Source organism: Lissotriton vulgaris, chromosome 7 (genome assembly GCF_964263255.1).
Source record: "Lissotriton vulgaris chromosome 7, aLisVul1.2, whole genome shotgun sequence".
Lineage (NCBI taxonomy): Eukaryota > Metazoa > Chordata > Amphibia > Caudata > Salamandridae > Lissotriton > Lissotriton vulgaris.
Window position 1 is genome coordinate 363,857,682 of NC_141695.1, and position 23,753 is coordinate 363,881,434.

Genomic DNA, 23,753 nt, shown 5'->3' on the forward strand with positions numbered 1-23,753 from the left:
AGTGATGGCAGATGATATATATAAGTCCAGGTGAACAGCAGGAAACACGCCTGCACCATTTGTAGGAAGGAGACGTTGTTCACCTTTTAGGCATTGAAGATACCACATGTTATCCACAGAAAATTAATCTCTTGAGACGCTCACACTTTTATTTTTTATAAGAATTTGTTCCTCCAATCCCTTTACTTTCCCGGATGTGCAAGCAAGTGTAGCGAGTGCTATCCTGCTATTCTATCCTACAAAGGGTTGTTTTGGACTCTATTCCAGACAACACATGGGGCGGGGGTAGGAGGGTAGGGGGGATTACGGGTTGCATGAACCATGTGAAAAGAGCATGAGGTTGGGTCTGACACTCGCTTTCGTTTTCTCGCTCTATTTTGTGTTTCTGGTCTCATGATCTCTTTTTATGTTTCTCTTTCTTTATGACATGTACCTGCCGAGCTCGTGTTTATATCCTCGCCTCCCATATTTATGTCTTTCCTTCTTTCTAATTGACTCTTCCTCGCTCTGTCATCCTTTCCCTCTTCTTTGCCTGTGTTTTTATCTTACATTTCTTGGTTCATCCTATTTTTCTTTGATTCTTCCTCTTTCATTCTTTCCTTCTCTCTACCAGTCTCTCCCACTCTTTCTGGGCTTCGCTTAATTTTTCCCATGTTCTCACCACTTTCTCTCTGCATGTAATTCCTTCTTCCTTTGACTAGCTCGTCAGCTCTGTCCGCCTCACTTCCCCTTTCTCTGCTGATTTTGTATTTTCTTGTATAACCTTAATTTTTCAATTTTTCCCCTCTTCCTGCCTGTCTCTTCCTATAGAACAGCCTTCTACTTTCCCTTTCTTAAGTGTGGCTTGTCTATCTTTGACTCTGTTTCTTCATCTGTCTATATCTCTTTTGTCGCTTGCCACGCTCCCTCTTTCAATGTCTGTATGTCCTACCTCAACCCTCTCTTTCTTCACCTGCTTTTTTTTATCGCCGTATTTACAAGTTGTTGCTAACCGCAGTTAGCAGCAGTTTTCCGGGGTAAACGTGAATTTTTAGGATCGCCACTTCTGTTAGCGGGACTTAACGAAAATGAGATGCAAGGTAGGCTTTCCCGTTCAAAAACTGCTGCTAACTCCACTTTGCGATATTTATAAGGAATTCCTTGCATGGTGCAAACCAAAAAAACTGCCTCTAACTCCAGTTTTAGGCACTTTTTGAGACCATAAAATAGCTGGTCTTAAAAATGGTGCAAACACTTGGGGCCTCATTTCAGAATGTTTTGGTGCTGGACAGCGCTGCCAGGAATGTTGGAAAGAAACAGTTTACTGGAGTATAACCCGTTAACTCAGGTGAGACCGGGTAAAGTTTGTAACATACGTCAATTTCTCAACTGGAAGTCATTTAATTAGGACAAAGACAAAAAAACGTGTTGTAGATAACAGCGGGAAGGGGATAAAGAAAGGGAGACAACAACGGGGATGGTAAAGAAAAGGAGTTATTATTTGTGCGTCGTTATAACAGCACTACAGTACAGATTGATAAACAGTAAAAATTAACACACGAAGTGAGCACTGTACGTGCTAGTGATAGTGAGCAGTGCAGTGACACAAGGGTTAGGATAACAGCATAAACAGCGAACAGAGTGACAATAGTACTGTGGTCAAAATAATGCAAATAAGGGTTTTTAGAACATAGGAATGTTGGGAGCTCCATTGAAAACAATGCAGTGCTCCGGCCTTATAATGGCTATTAGAACATTGGGATGTTGGGAGCTCCATTGAAAACAATGGAGTGCTCCTGGCTTATAATGGCTGGTATAAGCCTGGAGCTCCAACATTCCAATGTTTCTTTGTTCACAGCTCTGGCTGTGAACAAAGGCTTCAAAGAGCCTGAGGGGATTCCAGTCCCCTCATGCTCCCATAAGGCTTTGTTATTTTTTGTTAGAATATTCTGCCCTCTAGTGGCAGAATGTTCTAATAGCCTTATAGCCCTTCGTAGTTGGGCTATACCGGCTATTAAAGTCCCTCTCCCTTGTTAACGCTAGAGAGGGCCTTTAATAGCCGGTATAGCCCTCTACGGCGGGCTATAAGGCTATAGTATAAGCCTGGAGCTCCAACATTCCAATGTTTCTTTGTTCAAAGCTCTGGCTGTGAACAAGGGCATCAGGGAGCCTGAGGGGATTCCAATCTTTTTTGTTAGAACATTCTGCCCTCAAGTGGCAGAATGTTCTAATAGCCTTATAGCCCTTCGTAGCTGGGCTGTACTGGCTATTAAGGTCCCTCTCCCTTGTTAAAGGCCCGAGCCGAATGCTGGAGAGGGCCTTTAATAGCCGGTATAGCCATCTACAGCGGGATATAAGGCTATAAAATACAAAGTAGGTATTTAGCATTTAAGACAAGTAAAAATGACCAAAACAGCCCCAATGTTTTTAGCTGGGTAGTCAACGGTGTTTCAACCTGATTGATTTCAGCTCATCATCAGGACAATGGTCAATAATTTTAAAGTAGTGCTGTATAGAGGGAAGGAGAGAGAGAGAGAGAGAGAGAGAGAGAGAGAGAGAGAGAGAAGGGTAAGTAACTAAGTAGCCCAAGAGTAAAACAAAGAGAAGATGGGAGGGTCCTGGTGGTTGGTAAATACCTCAGGTGGATGTGGAGTGACTCAAACGTCCTGGTTTGCTGAAACAAGGGTTGCCACAAGGGGGGCGACCTCAAGCAAGCGTGGTGAAACTACATGGGGAAATGCACGTGTAAGCAGTGGTGGCTCCTCCATTGGGGTTTGAGGGCATTGCCCACTGCTTTCTTACAGTGAGAGAAGCAGAAACATGAAATTGTAAAACTACCATTTCATATTTCTGCTTCTCACACGGCGAGAAAGCAGAAGTGCCAGGAGTGCCTGGTTGGGGCGGGCGGGTGGGCGTTCCTCCTTCAGTGCAGGGGAGTGCAGGGGAGGTGTGGCTAGCTCACTGTCTTTGGTGCGGACTGTTTCTTCTGTCCCAGGGCTTACCAAACCAGTCATGCGCAGTTGGGCACTCTCTCTTTTTCTCTATGTAGGCTGCATGCAGCCTACATAGAGAAAATGGCTCCCTGCCCTAAAGGGACTCTGCCGGGTGCCGCCCGCCTGCCTCCAATCATGTGATTGGCTGAGGGGAGCGGGAGGGAGGCTGCCTAGGTTAACGCCTTGCCGGGAGCAGCAGGAGAGGTGGCGCGTGATCCGGAGGAAGAAGTGGAAGGAAGGTATTAAGGTAATTTTATTTTCATTACTGTCCCACTCCCCCCCCTCCCCCACACACACCCGTGCGAACCCCCACTCCCTCCTTGCTGGCCATGACTGCTTGCAGGCCGAGAACCTCATCTGTTGCTGTGGTAGGCCCCTGGTGTTGTAAAGCGTGCCGGTCGAACCTTTTGGCAAGCAAGTTCACCAGAGACGAAGTTGAAACCTTCCGGCTGGGCGTGCTCATTTTTCCCGCTTACTCAGGGAAACACGAAGGATGCTGCTGCCAAGTTCCCTGACAACGAAGCACAAAAAAATATGCTTCGCTAATTTGAATTTAGTCTTTCTGTAAATAACTTCTTGGCTCTTGAAAGTGCATATCCAGTTCCAACCGTCTCAGGCTCATTTACTCGCTGTCCGAAGCCGGGTTTCCTTACTTCACAGCGATTCTCTGGGCACATTTCGTGCACCTAGATGAAAGTGCCTGCAGTCAGGGAAACCGGGCCCCTAACAAATAGCTTACCCTGGAGTTGTCTCCCAACCTGTTTAGGAAGAGTGAAAATAGTGAGGGGGCCCTTGCTTTGCATCCTAAATGCATTAGCCTCTCTGACGTCATCGCAGGAGAGGACAGGGCTAGTTGAACAGCGTGGAATTTGACAGCTTGAGGACTGTGAGCCACCCGAGGGGCCTCTCAGTACACCGGGACTTTGCCAACCATACGCATGCAATGCACTAGTGGATCTTACAAAGAATGAGGACTTCTTAAAGGGAACCTACATTTAGAGCTCCGAATTTTAAGGTGTCAGTGTTCATTTGAAAAGGCAGACAGCCAGAGAAAATAAAAGAAGTCGCTGCTTTTAGAGACAGAAATAGGGTGCGGGGGAGAATAACGTTCCACAACAAAACACAGCAGAGATCAGTAGTAAAGCTACTGTATGATTATCTTTGTTTTAGTCAGTCATGTTTATCGCATCAAAGTCCAGGAATGCACCCGGTTTCCATTTTTAAATTAAAAAGGATACCTTCATAACCTACATGAAATAAATCGTCGAACAGTCGTCCAGGGTCAAGGAATGACTTCAGTGTTAAGGAAAAGCCACCAATCTTGCTTAACATTGTTACAAATCTGAGGCTGAACTTTGATGTGAGTCGGCCCTGGATGCGAAATTTACTGCTGAAGACCAAGCAACTTTCATCTAAATCCACATGCCCAAACTAATTTCACACATCACCATGGATTCATCCTGAGCATGCTCCAAACAGTTGCACAGCGCATGCTTCTGCGCCTCATGTGTATTCTGTTTTGAGCATTATTGTCTAGCGCCCGCTGAGATGGCCTGAGAGATTATTTTTATGAGCTGTAGCAGCTGGGCCTCATCATTGAAAATGCCATCGTGGCCTGTTGAAGTGCACTGATTGGAAGACTCCTGAGGGTGAGTGTTGTTTTATTTACTTGCTGTAGTGTCGGGCTCCCTTTAATCTTTCATCCTGTCTTTTTCTTCCTACCCTGCACTGCCCTTGACCTGTCAGTCGCTCTCTCATTTTCACTCGCTGTTATCTCTATCCAACACACTCTCTTTATAAAGGATGGTAGGAAGACGGAACAAAGGTAGCCTGATTGTGCGCCGATTTACCTGCCGGAAGTTTGCTTAATCAATTTTCTAGCAAGGAAGGCTCAGCACTTTCCTCAATTACTTTCATTAATGATGTGGAGCAGGTGATTCAGCTACCTATCAGCTCTTCATAAACATGGTCTGCAACATGGAAGTTAGGGCTCCGGTTGATTGGGCTTACGTGTTTGGGCTTTTCAAACATGGTTTGCAAAACATGGCAATCTTCGACTATGGACAAGATTTTGGGTGCTGCATTGTGTGTGAAAGGCATCATGGAGTGTCGTAATGCATATTTACCGGTCCAGCAGAATTTAAGTCTGTCATTAAACATACTCTGAGGAAGGCCTGTGCTTCATATTCACACACAAGGCTGTACAAACCTTTGCCTCGGCAATGCAGCCTGTACAGCTGCAAACTCACCATCCTTAGGGAGTGACTTCCACTCTCGATGTCTTACACCCTCTCACCCGCTAACCTGCTTTCTCATCGGCTTGCTTCTGGGTGAAACAGACACGGGCTGCAATGCAGAACAGGGAATTAGAACAGCAGGGGCTCTAAACTATATGCAGATAATAGCGTTAATTCGTTTTTAGGTCTCGGACCGACGGCTGGCTTGCCAGTCGAAAGTCGGAGAATTATTGTGTTTCAGTGAGGGGGCTTAAACCCGCCTCTCTCCTCGTCTCTCCTCCATTGGCTGGCTTCCTAAACGGAGGCCAGCCATTGGAGGAGAGAAGCGTCCCTCCAAAGAAGCTCCGTCTCTTTCGGATTCGGGGCGTGTTTGTGCTGTTGTTTCCACTTTTAAGCCACGCCCCGAATCCAAAAATTCTTCTGAGTTGCGGCCGCCATTTTGTTTCCTGCCTGCCGGCTGTTCTCTCTCCCCTTTCTTTCTCCCAGCCTGCGCAGTTCCCCTCCTCAGCCACCCTTCTCCCCCAGCTCCACTTGTGCTCGCCCCGCGCTGCCTTTCTCCAGTTAGCCGGTCTTTCTTCGCCGAGGCTCCGGCCGCCCTCCCTCGCCCGCTGAGACACACGAGCACAGCGCGGGCTCCCTCGCCTCATGAAGCGGCGTCCTCCGGCGGCGCTGGCTGCCCTCCTTCACCGCCCTGTGCTCTCCCTCCTCCCGTTCCGAGCTCAAGGCGTTGGAGGCACAAACTCAGGCTTCCTCGTTCTTGCCTTCTGCCCCCAAGGCGGCTCCCCTGACACACACAGGGAGTTAAGCCGAACACCACACTGCATTGCTGAGCCGATCACGCTTTTAAACTCTTAATTTGAAGTTTGTTATAAAATTGTGTTTACTCTTTTAATACACTGCTTAGCATAGCGTATGACTAAATAGGCTGTTGGGGGCTTTTTCGAGCCGTTACTGGGCTCCTATTTACCTCGGGCTACCGACAAGGGAAAACCGGAAGGAACCGCCATCTTGGGTAGGGGAAGAGGGCACTTAGCGCTCTAGTGCGAGGGCAAACACAGGCCCTCACGCTATAAATCAAGGCAGGAGCCTCGCGCGCACCCTGTACACCAAGGCGGCTCCCCTGACACACAGAGGGAGTTAAGCCGAACACCACACGGCATTGCTGAGCCGATCACGCTTTTTTAAACTCTTAATTTGAAGTTTGTTATAAAATTGTGTTTACTCTTTTAATACACTGCTTAGCATAGCGTATGACTAAATAGGCTGTTGGGGGCTTTTTCGAGCCGTTACTGGGCTCCTATTTACCTCGGGCTACCGACAAGGGAAAACCGAAAGGAACCGCCATCTTGAGTAGGGGAAGAGGGCACTTAGCGCTCTAGTGCGAGTGCGAACACAGGCCCTCGCGCTTCATAAATGGCCGCACTCACTCGCCCGCGCAGCGGGCGCGCCGATGGCGCGCCAGAGGCGCGCCAGAGGCAAGCCCGTCTGGGCCCGTCCGGGCCAGTACGGACCTAGGTCCAGATACGCTGCCCAATGCAGTGCGAGTACCCCTAACATACTCGCAAGAACAACTTATGCATCTATGTCCCAAAGCCTCCTGCCTTTGTCCAAGGGGACTGAGGTTGGATGCGCTTTTCAAAGTCTGCGACCTCTGCATCAATAGGAGCAAAGAGGCTCTGAATGCTCCCCCTCCCAGGGAACCATTACGGCTGGCTCTCCTGAATTGTAGATCCTTACCGAGGCATTCCTTACATATCCACCACCTGATTTTAGATCACAAGTTAGATATTCTGTTCCTGTCGGAAACTTGGACATCGGACAGTTTTGATTTCGACGTGGTGAACGCCCTTCCCCCCCGGATTCTGCATCTTTTGTCTGCACAAACCGTTGGGTAGAGGGGGTGGGCTGGCTATCATATATAAGGATACATTGGCATGTAGGGCCGATGAAGGGTCCATTTCGGACGCGGAAAGTTGCAGCTTTAAGATCCAACTGTCCCCCAACGACTTGTTGTCGGGGTTGCTGATCTACCGGCCTCCGGGCAATATCAAACAATTCGCAAATTCTCTGCTTGAAGAGGCCCCAATGCTGATAGCATCGGCACCCAATTTCCTCCTGCTCGGAGATCTGAATCTCCATTTCAATTCACCGGAGGATAAAGTAGCGAACGATCTAAGATCTGAACTTGGGCTGGGGAACATTATCCTACATAACCAGGAGCCCACTCATGTCAAGGGCCATTTATTGGACACAGTGTTTTCCAACATTCCCCTTCTCTCCACGTCGCCGCCCCTGCCTCTCCCGTGGACCGACCATTTCCTGATCCCCTTTCAATTGGGTTTTGCCTCAGCTCCCCCACCCCCTTCGGCAGCCACAGTACGAGTACCAGTGAGGGTATGGTCGAAACTCCCTATCAATGATCTAACCTGCAATTTGACACAGACCATCCCGGTACTTAGTAGGGACCCGTTAGAAGCCGACGATGCCTTTTGCGATTGGCTCGGTACGGCTTTAGATGCTGTACTTCCCCTGAAAATAGTTAATAGGAAGACTGGGGGCCCTAAATCCTCATGGTTCACCCCCGAGTTAGGTCTCCTGAGGAAAATATGTAAAAAGAAAGAACGGGACTGGTGAAAAAACTGGGCAGTAAATACCAAAGAAGAGTACAGGGCAGCCATGAGAACTTATAAAGCGGCACGCAATTCCACCAAAGCGGCCTACCTTGAAGACAGGATAAAATCATCAGCCAATTCATCGAGTGAAACTTATAAAATTCTCAAAGAGCTGCTCAAAGTTCCAGTGCCCTCAGGATTCCCAGAGGGGAGCTCGGATCGCTGCAATCTTCTGGCCCAGTTTTTCGACCATAAAATCCAAAATATCATAGCCGGCCTCCCCAAGCCCCGACAGAGACTGGTCTCAGGGGAGATCTGCTTGGCTGCCGACAGAGCTGTGCTGGACAATTTTGTCCCGATTACCAGGGAAGCTTTTTGTAAAGAGCTGGCCGCGCAAAAAAGTGGCTCACCGATGGACCCCATGCCTATGCACATCCTAAAGCATTTTACGGATGTCATAGCGGGACCGGCAGTATATTTACTTAACGCTTCCTTCGCCTCTGGCCAGGTCCCCCCCAGTTGGAAGCGGGCCATAGTAAAAGCCCTGTTGAAAAAAGCTGGGCTTGACCCCGCCGATTTTTCCAACTTTCGGCCAATTTCCTTACTGCCAGGGATGGGAAAAATCGCAGAGAAATGGGTCAACCGCCAGCTCTCGTCCTTCTTGGAAACCAACGAGCTGTTGCGGCACTTCCAAACTGGCTTTCGGCCCAGTCAGGGCACTGACTCGGCGCTGATTGCTATGATAGAAGAGGGCAGGTGCATCTTAGATTCAGGAGGATCAGCAGCTCTGGTCCTCCTGGATCTGAGTGCCGCATTTGACACGGTGGATCACAAGATCTTGATCCACCGGCTGGAAGAGCTGGGAGTAAGAGAGTTGGCGCTCACCTGGCTGACGCCTTTCTTGAGTGAGCGAACGTATCAAGTGTGCGAGGGCAATAGAAGATCAGTGCCCACCCCCCTTCAGTTTTCTACAGAAGGGAGGTGGTCCACAGGGGAATCCAAGTCCACATTAGTTTTCACAGGGTTTTGATAACGGTAACACACTCAAAAAAACTCTGGACCTCTTGAGTTTTCAGACAGTAAAGTATTTGAAGGGGATGATGAGTGTGTTAGGTTTTGCGTCTTAGTGTCCTTAGGCTCAATCCTTATTTGTATAGACAGAATCAAGAGAGTCCCTGCTTTGTAGAAAAGTTGCTCTTTATTTGTGTAGGTAAAAGCGTGAACAGCCGACACGTGTTTCGCCCCTGTGGCGAATTGCGCCAGGGCTTTTTCAAGGCTGTAATGAATCACAATTAAAAATGTGAGTGTACATGAATAAAGAGAGAGTGCCTATGACCCCAAGAGACGTGCACAAGTTCGAAAGAGAGGTGGTGTGGAGTACAAATTCATTAATATGATTTCTGGTATGTGGTCAACGGATACATGAGACCCCATTTGTGAATTTTTAAACAACATTGAGAAGAGGTGTGTGCATGAAGACAGAGAGCATCAAACACTGTGAGTTGTACCACCAAGGTTTTTTGCAAGTTATATATAAAGGTGTTGAAAGTTACAGTTCTGATTTGTTAGAGGTGAGAGAGGATCAAAGCGATCATGAATAAGCAGATAACACCAGAGGTCTAGTTATAGAAATAGTTGAGGTGTTTTACCACAGCAGAGAGATTAAAGGATGTGAAGAGAAAAGCTTAACCGTATCTATTTCATACCTATTTACAATGTTTTTTGTTCTGTACACTTCCTCATCTTATACAAAGTATTTTTCAACATCAAATCCGGTTTTTCAATCTGTTGACACAACATTTCCATTTTTTAGAAAACATTTTTTTGTTATAAAAAGCCATTTTTACTATATTCATTAAATAACATCTTTTGCCTGTTTCTAAGCCTACTAACAGTCTGATTAGAAGGGTGCGATGTGGTGTGCAGCCATCTTTTTACATTACTATCACTGTTTCCATCACGTGATTCATAACATTTGATCCCAGATATTCTAATATATATTACAGAATTATCACAGGTTAAATTAACACACTATGTGTCGCAATGTATCGGGTGAGATCAGGGTAATGGATTAGAGTCAATTGGGTCATGTAAAAAAATGTTATTCTGGGAAATAGGTCCCTTAGTTTGTAGAGACGTAATCGTTAAGGAGTTAAGGCAAATGGTCAAGCAATGAGGAGTATGGGGATTATCACATCATGGGGGTGATTAATGGCGTTTTAGAGCTAAAGGGAAGGCAAGATTTAAAGTTCTCAGCAAATTATTCCAGCATACTACTGTCTCACTCTACTATTCTCTCACTCTACTACTCTCTCTCTACTACTCTCTCTCTCAACTCACTCTCTCTACTACTCACTCCCTCTACTACTCACTCATTCTACTACTCACTCACTCTACTACTCACTCACTCTACTACTCTCTCTCTACTACTCTCTACTCTCTCACTCTACTACTCTCTCTCTACTACTCTCTCTCTCAACTCACTCACTCTACTACTCACTCACTCGACTACTCTCTCACTCTACTACTCTCTCTCAACTCACTCACTCTACTACTCACTCGACTACTCTCTCACTCTACTACTCTCTCCTCACTCTCTCCTCACTCTCTCCTCACTCTCCCCTCACTCTCTCCTCACTCTACTACTATCTACTACTTACTCTACTCACCCTCTACTACTCACTTTACTACTACTTGTATGAATTACAATTAATAAAAAATAGCCACCAATCAATTAATCATTATTTAATGTATAGTTGTCGTTTTCTCAGAAAATTATTGAAGAGGATTGCCTCACATAAGAGCAAGCAAGTACATCACAATTTTCCACACAGTTTATGCAGGACTAGCAGAAAGCCCGCCAAATTTCCAATTCTAACTCAAGTGTACTGCACTAATGCCCCGATGCAGGGCCCGTATTGATGAAAACGTTACTGAAGAGTCGGCAAAACACAGATATTTCGAACTCCACGTAGCTATGAAAGCACTGAACCGACATCTAACCAAGCGCTATCAATGATTGATTCCGGCCGAAATTAGTAGTTGAGCAGGTACAGAAATGTCTGTTAGCTAAATCCCCTCTGCTTTTGTCCGACAATTTTGCTTTTAATAACCATGTTCTACTCTGCTTTTTTTTAATTGTCTGTGTTGCACATGTCATGGCTTCTAAAACCTTTGGGTGACTTTGTGACATCATCGCCAATGATCACTTTACTTTTCAAACTGACAGGATCACAGAGCGTGACATCACCTGTACCCTGACCGCACTCATGTAACAATAACATCTCTAAATCTATGCTGCGACTGGAATTAGAATCTCACCGCTGTCTGTGGCACTCTTAGGATAGCCTCGTCAGTCAGCCACACTTCTTTGAATGGTGTTCAACAATCCTATGTCTTTGGGCTGCGTGGTAGTCATTCGTGTGACATGGTTGACACATTTAGAGAGTTATGGTGTTCAAGATGTGACTAATACTCGAGTGTAAAATATGGAAAGTATAAAAATCATGAACAACATCAGTTGTAATAAGCTGAAGACAAGAAACATCCCCTTCAGCCACATGTCCCTCTCTATCATCTGGGGCAAGTAGGAGGTAGATTTTTAATAACAGCTCTAAAGACATGTCTATGTAAACATCGAGAATTTTCCTGCCATTGTGTCTTTAACAACAGTTGCATGATATGGACCCGGAAGCCCTTCCTTTCCAAATTAGCTTTTGTATCTGCACTCCAAAGGTATCGGAGTACAGGCTCGAACCCAGTTCCCCAGCATCAAAGTCGGCTGCTCCAGTCATTATGCCATATTCTCTTCATTGCCCCGTTCTGCCTGCTCCACCTTCCCCCGCACTAAGCACAGGATGGCCCCTCACGTAACTACCTTCCCATTCCAAGGCTCTTCCTGTTTTTCTGTTGTGCAAATGTTTTTACTCTTAGGCTTCGTGGTGTTGCAATGGTACTCCTCATTTAGACTTCGCACTTCAAGGGTTATTCTCTCCAGGAAGATGGGGAGATTGGAAAGGGGCGACCACTCGGTCCCCCCGAACGTATGGTTGGGTGCCCCGATCCTCCCGGGAAACCATTTTGGGCGGGGGGCGTGTCTCGACTGGTATGCCCGAAGCGGCGTAGCCGGGGCGCGCCTTTTCCCGCCCAAGAGGGGTTGTCCTAGACACCTACACCGATGGCCATGCCCAGTATGCGTACCTGCGGAGGGTACACGCCCTCCCGAAGAAGAATAAAGAGAGCGGGAATCCGAAGAAGCGTCCTCTTGTTCCTGTGCTTGGAAGCTGCACCCACTCGTTGCACGTGAGCCCTCGACGGAACAAGGAGCAATTTTGAGAACTTGTAATTCTTGTGTTTCTCTTTCAGTGACTTTACAGAGAAGAGTCCCGGACCGTCTTGATCGACCCGGAGTGGAAAATCGAACCATGTCTGGCAAGAAGGCAGGAAAGGGTTCCGAGACAGACCAGGTGCTTCGCATGTTGGTGAACAGAATGACGAGGATTGAATGAAGCAACGGTCAAGTTCCAGCGCTTGGTGGTGATATGGCGGGCATTAAGAAGAACTGGCCGCAATGAACAAGCCTGTTAACCCGAAGAAGGTAATAGGCCCGGCATTGCCGGGAGTCGTCCCAGAGGGTAGAGGGAAACGGGTCAAGAGGAGGGCGGCGGCAGGGGAGGTTCCGGTCCATGAGGTGCCCCCGGTCAGCCCTGCCATACCAGCTGATGCCCCAGTACCAAACCCAGACGCGGGTCAACCGATTCCGGTTGTGATTACGCCCGCCGACGACGAGGACATGCCTCCCGAATTGGCCACCCAGTTGGCCGCATGGCTCAACAAAAAGGCAGGGGGTGCTACGGCGCCCGGAGACACGGCCGAAGAGGCCAGGTTATTAATCCAGCAGTTGCGGCAGTCGCGAGATGCCGCGAAGGCGAATCGCCCTCTTGTCTCCCCACAGGTGACCCCGGAAGGACCGGAAACTGGCATCGAGAGAACGGCGGGAACAACGACCGAACCGGGTAAGCTCGCTTTGCCAGTGGCGGGGGAGGGCTCATTGCCCTCAAGATGGGAGAGAGTGGTTCAACATATCCCGTTGGCCACAAAAGAATTGATATGGGCAGACAAGTATGTTAATATGTTTTCATTATTGACCGACCATCGCGAGATGGAGTATGCTAAGACACAGAAAGATTTGTGGCACCCGAGTGTTTGGCGAGCAAAAATGGCGGGATTCAGGGTGGATGAGACAATAACAAATTGGGCCAAGGCCTTTGCAATGTTTACTGCGATTATTGGCGAGCGTAAGCCCGAGGTGTTGCCCGAATTGTCTTGTTATCAGGCACGTATAATGGATTTTTATGAAACATATGAGGGGAATGAATGGATGGGTTACGACATGAAATTCCGTAAAGCGAAAGAGTATGATTCATCTCTGACATGGGATTGCCTCGACTCGATTTCGTGGCAAAAGCAGCTCCTGCCTGGCGCGGCGAGGACGTCCTCGCCAGGTGGGAATGGGTCAGGGTTTTCCCGCCAGCAGCCCGCGGTGCCCTTTTGAGCAGGCACCGGTGGTGATCACCAGCCGAGAACCGGCGGGAATGGAGGAAAGCGGGGGGTCTGTTGGGGCTTCAATAGAGGCAACTGTACCAGACCGCAAGGGGCATGTAAGTTCAAACATGCATGTGCGGGTTGTGGGAATTCCTCGCACCCGGAGAGTTCATGCAGGTCAAAAAATAGCGGGTCGGGAGGTAGAGGAGGGTCCAAACAAGACTGAGGGGAACGTTGTGTACAATTGCCCACTCCCGTTGATCTCATGGCTATGACTCCCTGGTTAAACATATACCCTGATTATGTCTCTGCTGGGGTGTTGAGGAAGGGATTCTTATATGGCTTCCACATCCCGGCGGGGGATTTTCGTGGGGAACCTTTTTGTAAAAACCAGCTTTCGGCACAACATAATCCAGGTGTGGTGGAGAGGAAAATCGCCAAAGAGGTGACCCTAGGCCGAGTCGCTGGCCCATTTCAGCACCCCCCAGTAGCGAATTTCATCTGTTCCCCATTAGGGGTGGTCCCCAAAAAAGACCCCGGGGAATTTAGGCTGATCCATAATCTGTCTGCTCCAAGGGCTTTCTCAGTAAACGAAGCTATTGACCCAGAAGTCTGTTCGGTGCGGTACGCATCATTCGATGATGCCGTCACCATGTTAAATCGCCTGGGCCCGGGGCGCTGATGGCGAAATCAGATATCGAATCAGCATTCCGGTTGCTCCCGGTACACCCACAGGATCAGCGTTTGCTAGGTTTTGCGTTCCAAGGATGTTATTACATGGATAAATGCATGCCGATGGGTTGCTCCATTTCTTGTGCCTATTTTGAAAAATTCAGTTGTTTTTTAGAGTGGGCATTCACCGAGGCCACAGGGCATAGGCATGTTATGCATTACCTAGATGACTTTCTGTTCTTGGGAGCAGCCGGCGACACGGAATGTGCGCAGGCGCTACAGGACTTTTGCATCCTCATGAGGGAGTTTGGAGTGCCATTGGCACCAGGTAAGACGGTCGGACCATCTACTTCACTAGAGTTTCTGGGAATTGAGCTTGATTCTGTGGAGGGATGTTTCCGTTTGCCGGTGGGAAAGGTAGCTAAATTTAGGGCTTCCCTGGAACTGTGCCTTAGTAAGGAGAAAGTGACCCTGCACCAGTTACAGCAAGCAGTAGGTCAGCTTAACTTTGCCTTGAGAGTGATACCAATGGCCCGCCCTTTTTCACGCTCTATTGCACAAGCTATGGTTGGTCTCAAGGAAGGACACCACCGCACGAGACTGTCTGCAGAGGTTCGCCAGGATATGCGCATCTGGTTGGCATTCCTGGCGGACTTCAACGGTCGAGTAGTGTGGAACAAGCCGCCAGCGTCTTCGGACGAGCTGGGTTTGTGGACTGACTCGGCGGGGAGCGTGGGATTCGGCGCCATCTTTGGTAATCGATGGTCGGCGCAAACATGGCCGACGTGGTGGCACACCAGCGGTCTCACAGGTAATATAGGGTTCCTCGAGCTATTCCCTATTTTTGTTGCTCTGATGGCATGGCCGGACGAGTTCAGAGACCGCTCTGTGGTATTTTGGTCGGATAATATGACTGTTGTCGAATGCATTAACAATCAGGCAGCACGCTGCAAATGGATCTTGAGATTGTTGAGGGAAGTTGTGCTGCTTTGCATGAGACTGAATGTACAGTTCAGGGCGAAACATGTGCCGGGTGTACTGAATCATGCGGCTGATGCACTCTCTCGTTCACATATGCAGGCGTTCAGGGGTTATCTACCTACAGCGGACCTAGCGGCGGCACCATTCCCCGAAGCACTCTGGCTAATCGGTGCCCATGATTACAAGACCTCGTGGCAGCAAGCTTAGCCCCCAGGACGAGGAAGGCATACGAAGGAGCGTTTCGTTCCTATTGTGCATTTTTGGGTCCGACAGGGAATCAGAACTGGGGTCAGGAGGATTCCTTTCTAGGGTTCCTAGTAGCACTGCACAGGGAAGGCCGATCAGCGGCAACGGCCAATAGGCATAGGGCGGCCATTTCATTCATGGCGCAGGTGCATGGCATAAAAGACCCAACGGGTTCCTTTTTGGTGAAGAAAGCCCTTCGTGGCTGGCAGCGCCTCGAGGGTCATAGGCAAGATGAGAGGCGCCCGATTGGCTTAGAGAGGTTGGCCCTACTCATGGCGAAACTAGTCACGACATGCTCCTCCCAATTCGAAGCAGTTCTGTTCCGGGCAGCTTTCGCATTAGCGTTCCATGGGGCTATGCGGGTGAGCGAACTGGTCGCAAGGAATAAGAAAGATGTGGAGGGTGGCTTGTGCAGGGATCACATCCTAATTAAGGGTGATTCGATGGTAGTCACGATAGCTAGGTCCAAAACTGACCAGGGAGCTATGGGAAACAGTGTTGTTGTGCAGCGCATGCGAGGGTCCCCCACGTGCCCGATAAGGTGCATCGAAGAATACTTGGCACTGAGGGCGGGTACATGGGGGGGGGAGTTTGCTGAGGCACATCGATGCCACCCCACTGACGAGGTTTCAGTTCCAGAGGGTGCTAGCACTGACAATCGCGGCGGCGGGCATGGACCCGTGCGATTTTGGGACCCACTCCTTTAGGATAGGGGCTGCTACTGAGGCTACAGCCAGGGGTCAGAGTGCGGAAGAGGTGAAACAGTTGGGACGATGGTCCTCGAATTGTTTTAAAAGGTATGTGCGATTGCACATGTTGTGAAGTCAAGTTACATGAACTCACGCTTCTTGTCTTCTGTTTGATTTACAGTTTCGCGAGCATATCATGCGGGGCGGAATTTGCAGTCGACCCAGCACCAGGGGACCAGCGGTCACGGATCACCTGCTGAGGAGAGAGTGGTGTGGGTCGTGGGCCACTCATACGTGAGGCGGGCCGGGGACGTATTCAAAGCAGGTGACGTGACTCACGCAGCTGGGGAATACGGGTACAGAGTGGCCTTCCACGGAAGGGGCGGGCTCTGTATTGACCAGTTCGAATCTTTTGTTGAGGGTCTCTTAGGGCGGCAGAGGTCACCGCCATCTGTAATCATAGTACACCTGGGGGGCAATGACTTGGTGACACTCGGTAGGCGAGTATTACTCGAGCGAGTTTTGTCTGCCGTTAGCTGGTTGGCTAAAAGAATCCCGGGGTGCACGATTGCCTGGTCCCACATGATTCCCAGAAGGGTTTGGCGGGGGGGCCTTTCAGTGTCAGCTCTGAACCATTCGGTGAAGAAGGTTAACAACAAAATTGGTAGATTGTTTCGCTCTGCGCAGTTGCATAGCATTCCGCATGGGTGTATTCGGGGTGATCACATGTATCTCAATGATGGGGTTCACCTGTCCCGGGAGGGGAATGTCTTACTCATAGGAGACTTCATAGCATGGCTAAGGGGTTTGAGGAAACATGACCTTAAGGAGGAGTTTGTGGGGGGGCCGGATAGCCGTTCAACTATCCGGCCTGTGGCGGTAAGGTCATGATCGGTGAGAAGTAATTTCAAGGTCCCTAGAGGGGGGCGCCACCCACTATGGATGGGAGCGCCCGGGGGAAGGAGGCCATTGGCCCCTCCCACTGGGAGGCGGCACCCACTAAGGATGGGTCGCCTAAGGGGAGACGGCCATAGGCCCCTTCCAGGTGAGGAGGCGGCTATATGCCCCTCCTACGAATTTCCCGGGGCCCGGATATCCGCGACGGCGGATGTGAGAGAGAGTGTGGGGTGGGGGGGAGTCCCCGCTGTCCTTCCTACAGATACCTCACACGGGTGCTCGGACGACCTTTAAGATGGCGTCGAGCTGAAATGGGGGCCCCCAACAAGACAAGGGAAATTGGAGTTGGCACGGAGGGTATAGTCCTCTGCGCGGCCGCCACTCACACCGTGAGGGCGAGAGTTTTGATAGTAGGGATCTGACACCGGTTGTGACCTTGCCGTTGGCCCTTAATGCTAGGATGTACAATTTTAATTTAGAATGTATGCATTTGCAGGATGTTAGACTCGGCTAGGAAACCTTTGTATTAGAGATTTGTTAAGGTTAGCCAATGAACATGTCTTCATCGAAATGTAATAAATGAAAATTGTACATGATATGAAACTTTTATTTTAATGTTTTAATTTTGTTTCATATTTTAATAAATACGGCCGGGAGGGTGACTCCCTCCCGCCTTCCAAAAGTTCAGAACTGCGTCCGTCTTCCCATCCTTGGGGATTGTGTTGGGAGGGGGTGACAGGCATCCCGGCCATATGGAAAGGGGCGACCACTCGGTCCCCCCGAACGTATGGTTGGGTGCCCCGATCCTCCCGGGAAACCATTTTGGGCGGGGGGCGTGTCTCGGCTGGTATGCCCAAAGCGGCGTAGCCGGGGCGCGCCTTTTCCCGCCCAAGAGGGGTTGTCCTAGACACCTACACTGATGGCCATGCCCAGTAGGCGTACCGGCTTAGGGTACACGCCCTCCCGAAGAAGAATAAAGAGAGCGGGAATCCGAAGAAGCGTCCTCTTGTTCCTGTGCTTGGAAGCTGCACCCACTCGTTGCACGTGAGCCCTCGACGGAACAAGGAGCAATTTTGACCCACCCACCAGCCCCTTATGGCAATGTTAGTTTTGCAATAAAGTTTTGGCTCTGATAACATCTTCTTTCCCTCCGTATAGAAGTAAATGAATGTCTAGTTTAAGGAAGTAAGTTCTGTTTGTAGGTACTGTTTTCCTTAGGAGTAAACAATTGATACAAGTAGACAGGATGATATTTTCTCCCTTAGTAGGTAAACAAATGTCGTATTTATTTTTTGGTCGGGCGTTAAGGTCATGATTGGTGAGCAGTAATTTCAAGGTCCCTAGAGGGGGGCGCCACCCACTATGGATGGGAGCGCCCGGGGGGAGGTGGCCATTGGCCCCTCCCACTGGGAGGCGGCACCCACTAAGGATGGGTCGCCTAAGGGGAGACCGCCATAGGCCCCTTCCAGGGGAGGAGGCGGCTATATGCCCCTCCTACGAATTTCCCGGGGCCCGGATATCCGCGACGGCGGATGTGAGAGAGAGTGTGGGGTGGGGGGGAGTCCACGCTGTCCTTCCTACAGATACCTCACACGGGTGCTCGGACGACCTTTAAGATGGCGTCGAGCTGAAATGGGGGCCCCCAACAAGACAAGGGAAATTGGAGTTGGCACGGAGGGTACAGTCCTCTGCGCGGCCGCCACTCACACCGTGAGGGCGAGAGTTTTGGTAGTAGGGATCTGACACTGGTTGTGACCTTGCCGTTGGCCCTTAATGCTAGGATGTACAATTTTAATTTAGAATGTATGCATTTGCAGGATGTTAGACTCGGCTAGGAAACCTTTGTATTAGAGATTTGTTAAGGTTAGCCAATGAACATGTCTTCATCGAAATGTAATACATGAAAATTGTACATGATATGAAACTTTTATTTTAATGTTTTAATTTTGTTTCATATTTTAATAAATACGGCTGGGAGGGTGACTCCCTCCCGCCTTCCAAAAGTTCAGAACTGCGTCCGTCTTCCCATCCTTGGGGATTGTGTTGGGAGGGGGTGACAGGCATCCCGGCCATATGTTATAGTGTAGCGCCTACTGAATTTAATATTCATGTGCTGACACTGCATTCCCTGCAAAGTGGAAGAGGCTAAACTCTGGCCTTAGCGGCACAGAGACATCTTAAGCGGCCCTGCTAATGTTAGCTCAGCATGAAAAGGACCCGATTTGCAATATGATGGGACTCCATTTTCGTAGACTACGCTTTTTCGTAGACTGCGCTTTAACATTGAAAGCATTTTATTCCTTTAATTATCGTATTTGTTTTTGTTCATCACGTACATTAGTAAGACGTTAGAACTGTTATCAACTCTTATTAAACAGTTCCTTTTGCTGCTCCTTACTCAGAGGGATGGTGATAATATTCAGTGCTCAACGCCCTCTGAGTTGTCAGGTGTGAATTTCTTGGCGAGTAGTTACTCCACATGGTGGTTGCTATTTTGGAAAATGTATGTCAGTTGCTGGGTTATATATCTGGATGCAGACACTTTAACAACTGCTTCTTGCTTTCTCAAATATGCTTGAAAATGCACCATTTGCCCTCTATGTTTTCAAACTTTCCTCAGGGGAAGAACCCACCCCCAAAAGCTCTTTATGATGGTGTGCTCACAATGCTCGCTTGCCACCAGGCGCTCACTCTATCTTTTACGCCCACCACTTTCAAATGTCACCAGCCACCACTGTGTAGCTCTGTGTGTGTGTGGCTCTGTGTGGATAGCTTTTTTGTAGGTGGTCCTGTGTGGGTGGCTCTGTGTGAGGGTGGCTCTGTGTGGCTGGCTCTGTGTGGGTGGCTCTGTGTGGGTGTGTGGGTGACTTTGTGTGTGTGGCTCTGTGTGTGTGGCTCTGTGTGGGTGTAAATGCAATAGGTCATGCATTTGCGAGCGATTAAGCTATTGGCATTGTAAATGACAATGGCATTTATTTATAATTATTTTTAAAAACACCCCCAAAAAAAGTCATGAGCAATGCCAATAGCTCTACCTTTAATAATGCCGAGACCATTGCATTGTAAAGGCTTGTTTGGTTAGTCCTCTCTAGTAGCAGCAGTAGTGACAATCACTGTGGGACGCTGAATTTCAATAGTTTAAATTAAACACTTCATAGTGTCATTGTGTGTTTCCTGTTCTGTGAAATGAACGCCAGACAGACAGCTGAGCTAATCAAAAACAAGCCGTCCTCTCAGGATACTTGCTGGCCTGAAAAAAATTCAAAAGTACACTACAACAAGTCAATCTGTAATTGTTAAGGCTAATCTGCAAATGAAAAGGGAGGTTGGGAGCTGGGTATTGGGAAATTGGCATTAATTGATCAAATCACTCCAAGGTTTGTGGCAAATATTTATTGTTTTTGAGCATCAGTGTAAAGAGTTAACAACTGAGCTGTAAAGTAAGTGTGAGATTTTAATTGTAATTGTGTATAGCCTTTACTACCCCAGACCAGGTATTGAAGGGACAGTTATGTTCAATAAAAATGCATTAATAGGTCAAAATCTTGCTTACCCCAATCACATTATACATATAACTTATAAGGGAACGATTTTCAGTCCGTGTGGCTGACTTTCTTATGGATTTATATCTGCATTGCTGCACTAAGCACATTACACAGATAGTACAGTATGCGCCTGTCTGTATGTGAGGTAGAACAAATGAACAATTTCCCAACAGGTAATAGTATTAGTCAAATAGGTATGCATGCAAAAAGCATTACAATGACGGAAATAGGGAGAACACTCGTTTAGTCGATTCAAGATTGTAAATCATCTTATATTGTAAATCACAAGTTCATGGTCGAGTATATACAGTTAAAGCAGCACTGCATAAAACAAATTTTGAGACAACCATGTTGCACTTGGTGCTCAAAAACGTGTCTGTGGAGAACGTGGCGACGCAAGTGAAAGGGTGAACAGCATTAACAGGCGCATTAACAGGCGTACCTCTCAACGTGGCTCAACACAAATTATAAAAATACTGTATTCAGTGATGTCACTTTGTCACAATACTTGAGCCACCCACTGTACATAACTTGCACCATTGTTCACTGTACGCCGTCTATGCTGTTCACCCTTTCACTTGCGTCGCCACGTTCTCCACAGACACGTTTTTGAGCACCAAGTGCAATATGGTTGTCACAAAATTTGTTTTATGCAGTGCTGCATTAACCATATATACCCGACCATGAACTTGTGATTTACAATATAAGATGATTTACAATCTTGAATCGACTAAACAAGTGTTCTCCTTATTTCCGTTTTTGTAATGCTTTTTGCATGCATATCTATTTGACTAATACTATTAACTGTTGGGACATTGTTCTTTTGTTCTACCTTCCTAACCCAGTCCCGACTTGGTGTATGGGTCACACTCCTGTAACCTTTTACCTGTCTGTATGTGAGGCTGCATGTCACACACATATTTTACAGAACTTTAGTTTTAGAAATACTAGCATGTATGCTCAGAGCAGCGGGCGGCATGAGGTTGGGTATACTGAATAAGCAGCTGCCTATGTTGTTGAGTGACATCTCTTTACTAATGTAATAACTGCACTTTCACAATTGCTTTATTAACTATCCTGCTTTCTCAAATTTACTTGAAAATGTCAACTCTTTTTTCAAGATTTTCACGGGGGCCCTCCCCAAAACCCCCCCCGTAGGCTGTTCGGGCTCGCTCACTAGCCACAGTGCAGTACAACATTAATTTTAAGCCTCACCACTTTCAAATGTCACCAGCTGCCACTGCGTGTAAGTACAGAGCCTCAAGTGTAGGTCAGAAAGTGTGGAAAAACGATAATTGTAGCAAAATGACCTAATATGAATAAATCGGGGCGGGGTAGGACAGTAAAGCCTGTGGTGTATTCACGTCCCTGCCATGGAGCGATAATCTGCCCGACAGGGAGGAATATTTAGGCGTGGAACAAACAAATTGTGAAATTAGATAGGGGACCCAGAAAGAGCCGTAACTTACTTGAAGTTGAATGCGAGTGAAGGAGTCGATCCAGGAGCTGTATCGCTAAGTAGCGAACTTCGGATTAGGAGCTGCACGAGGATACAAAACCTCTGCACGGTGGCCTGGAGATGAATTAAGCGTCCAAGGGTATGGAGACGTGAGTTGACCGGCATTAAGGGGCTGGTGCGCTGATCATGTCACAGGGGTCACATGGAGTGAAGAACTAGAACGGGGACTGAGTGGAACTAATGGGAGCCCCGCCGGGACCAGCGGGAATCTATCACGGCAAATACACCACCAGGCTTTACTGTCCTCCCCAGCGCCGAATCATTCATATTAGGTCATTTTGCTCAAAATATTGCTTTTCCACACTTTCTGCCTCTGACTTACACTTGAGGTTCTGTACTTACACGTCCATGCAGTTTCACCATGGTTGCTTGATGTCGCCCCCCTCATGGCAACCCTTGTTTCACCAGCCCAGGGCGTTTGAGTCACTCAACATCCACCTGAGGTATTTACCGACCACCAGGACCCTCCCCTCTTCGCTTTGCTTTACTCTCCACTCTCTCTCTTTCTCTCCTTCCCTCTATACAGCACTACTTTGAAATTATTGACCATTGTCCTGATGATGACCTGAAAACAATCAGGCTGAAACACCGTCGATAAACCAGCTAAAAACATTGGTGCTCCTGTGGTCATTTTTACTTATCTTGAATGCTAAATATCTACCTTATATATAAACCCTTATTTGCATTATTTTGACCACAGCCCTGTTGTCACTCTGTTCGCTGTTTATGCTGTTATCCTCACCCTTGTGTCACTGTCCTGCTCGCTATCACTAGCACGTCCAGTGCTAACATCATGTATTAATGGTCACTGTATATCAATCTGTACTGTAGTGCTGTCATAACTATGTACAAATAATAACTCCTTTTCTTTACCATCCCCATTGTGGTCTCCCTTTCTTTATCCCCTTCCCGCTGTGATCTACAACACTTTTTTTGTCTTTGCAAGGAATGTTGCTGCACTGCAACAAAACTACAGGGCAGGAATGCTCACCATCAATAAGATGGGGTGCATTCCTGGGCCTCATTCATGAAACGTATAGCATCGCTGCGACAAAACAATGATACAAAACTTTTCACTATGCCCTTCTTGTGACACCATGGATGCGCTGTATTCACTGTGTGGCACTCCATGTCAAAATTAATGGCAGATACTTCTGGAATCGTGACATATCTATCAGCGCTAAATTCACGCATTGCTGCAGTTGTGTCACAAGCATGATGCAACTCAAGCAATGCATGGGGCCAGCCTATCCCTGTAGCACTGCGTCAACCTTATGGCTGCCATGAAGCAGGCTTAAGGTACTGATCCTGTGCCATCCTACAATAGTTGCAGTGAAATCTGATGAATTTCACTGCGCCACTCCTATGAGGCTTTGTTGCGTGGGAACTCCCACCCTGCATACATCATACCTAATGCAGTTTTAATGTGGCACAGGGCTTCACAAGTTCATGCATTTGCCTAGATGCGTCACTTTGCTAATATGGTGCAACATGGTGCAAGAATCACGCTGCACGTGCAAGAAAATGACACACCGGCGGAGTGAAACTGTCACAATGGTGCAAGGATGACTGTGTTAAGAAGTTGATTGATGTTGTGGCTCCATCTCGTCTCAAGATGTCTGCAGGTGGGGCTGGACTGGTGGCGGGTGGGAGTGAACCAGTTGGACTTCTTGGAGTGTTGTTTGCCTGGTCTTTTCTTGAGGGGTGCCAGGGTGTCGGCGCAGTTGGAGATCCATCGGTGGAGGTTGCGGGCTGTGGTGTTGGTGTCTGTAAGCCTTGGCTGAGTGGTGGTGCTGAGGGAATTGATGGGAAGTTTTCCTGTGGCTTTTATACAGCTGC

General features: G+C 48.1%; 1 protein-coding gene across 6 annotated transcripts in view; it reads left to right on the forward strand.

Moving 5' to 3' along the window:
* The window catches only part of LOC147701649 (immunoglobulin superfamily member 1-like), a 932,114-nt gene that overhangs the window by 528,748 nt on the left and 379,613 nt on the right, over nt 1-23,753 (forward strand). The gene's annotated exons all lie outside the window — the stretch shown is intronic.